This window comes from Alligator sinensis, unplaced genomic scaffold, assembly GCF_000455745.1.
Source record: "Alligator sinensis unplaced genomic scaffold, ASM45574v1 scaffold1123_1, whole genome shotgun sequence".
Classification (NCBI taxonomy): domain Eukaryota; kingdom Metazoa; phylum Chordata; order Crocodylia; family Alligatoridae; genus Alligator; species Alligator sinensis.
In genome coordinates, this window is record NW_005842540.1 from 192,133 (window position 1) to 194,108 (window position 1,976).

At 57.7% G+C, this 1,976-nt stretch overlaps 1 protein-coding gene across 1 annotated transcript in view; it reads right to left on the reverse strand.

Annotated features, from left to right (window-relative positions):
* TCEA3 (transcription elongation factor A3) overlaps positions 1-1,976 on the reverse strand; it is a 16,678-nt gene that overhangs the window by 10,882 nt on the left and 3,820 nt on the right. The gene's annotated exons all lie outside the window — the stretch shown is intronic.

The following is a 1,976-nucleotide window of genomic DNA, read 5'->3' on the forward strand; positions in this document are numbered from 1 at the left end:
CTTCCCTGCCTCGGTTTCTCTTTCCTTACAGCGCTTTACAGGGCAGCGTGGACCTAGTTCACACAGAACAGGACGCACGAAACCAGGCAGCGCCCGGGCTGCTCCACCCAGGCCAACGGAGCCACCGCGATTTACAACAGCTGGGATCTGTTGGATTCACACAACAACAGATCCCCGCTTTGGGGCCAACCTGCCCCTTCCTCTTCTGGTCCACACACACGCACCCCCATGGGCACAACCACCTCGAAGCTGTTCCTATAGGATTAGGCACTGGCAGGAAGGGGGAAGGGAAGAGTTAATAGCATTCCCTGGCAGGCAGGAGTCAAAAGAAAACACATTTTGACCCACATTTGCTTTTAAACGCTCGTGTTTTGGATTTCCTGATGCAGGGAGAGCGCCCGCGGCGGCTGATGCAAGGGAGAGCCCGGGCCCAGCCTTCTCGCGGTTCTGGGAGCTTTCCCAGCCCACCCCAAAATGGGGAGATCCAGATGCAACGGTCCCTGCTCCCTTCCACACGCGCGAAGTCCAGGCCTGGATTTCGGCCGCGGAGAACCGAGAGCCAGAGCGAACTGCAGGTCCAGAAGCCAGAACAAAGGATCCCTTTTGTGCTCGATGTACGAGGGGCCTGGCTCGCTCCTTCCTCGAGGAACGTTACCCATAGAAGGGCAGAAGAGGAGGGAGACGGGCTGCAGGAGGGAGAGGGACGGTCCAAGCAGAGCTGCCTCCGGTGGGAACCCGCCTGCTGAAACCACAGGGCAGCAGCTGACGCCGAGCCATAGCCCGATAGCACCAAGACAGCTGCCAGGTGCCCGTCGCGGGCTGGCAGCGCCTGCAAGGGGCCGAGAGCTAGACACAGCGAAGCGGACTCTGCCGCCAGCTGCACCCAGCGTCGCGCCGGAGAGCCAGCTGAATATGGCCCATTTGGAAAGGGGGACTCCCAGCTAACAAGACAGCCCAGAGCACTGGTTTCCCCTGGAAAAAGGAGGCCAGCGCTCGCTTGGACTGGAAGCGAGGGGAGGAACAAAACAGATGGCCGGCCGGGGTCCCGGTTTCCCGAGCCCCTGGCCCAGGAGACAGCGCATGTCAACGGTGCTTCGGTCAAGCAGCAATTTGGCACTAGTCTAAGGCTAAATATAGTCCCAGATCTCAGCTCAGTGTAATGTTCATCCCCTGGTATTTTTAGAGACCACGTCTGTGCATGTGTATGTGTATATACACAGGTCCTGCTGTAGCAGCTCTGTGCCCGCGGAGGAGATCCTAGGGCCATTGGAAAGTTGGGCTGGAAGGGACCTTGCGAAGCCATCTGGTCCAGCCCTGCCCAGGGCAGGATGAAGGGTGGGTCATAGAGGCAGTATGTGCAGAGCAGCACAGGAAGGCTACTAGTACTCACCTGGGACTAGTCCCCCTCTATAGAGCTGGACGCTGGGGCCGGACAGAGCTGTTAGCCAAACCCACCCCTGATTTAACAGCTGCACCTCTGGGTGCAAGGGGAAGACCCACCCCCCAGAAATAAAGCAAGGAGATGGAGGGGGTGGATAGACTCAGGAGTTATTCCTATTGATGGAGGGGGCTACCAGTGCTTTGAGTTGCTTTGGTCCGGGTCCTTGAGATGGCTGCCAGGAAGGAGAGCGTGCCATGCCAGCTCCCATCTTTGTCCTTATGAGAACTCCCTTTAGGAAGAGTTCAGATTTAGCCACAAACTATATAGCTCCAGATATCCAAGTCGCTGTTCATTTCCTGGCCTCCGAAGTGCCCAGTGCGTGCATGCCCTGAAAGGACCACCGCTCGCAGGATGGTTTCTTCTAGCACCTGGACCAGTCTGGGCCTGGGAGCGTTTAAGTTCGGGGACAACAGCGGGGGTTATCCAGGGATTGTCCCCATTCTGTCTTGCTGTGCCTCGTGGGTGAAGCTGGGTTAAATCCTCTGCTTTGTTCCTGAGGTTAATAGAAGAAAGTCTGAGGCCTCTCAGAGCTGGC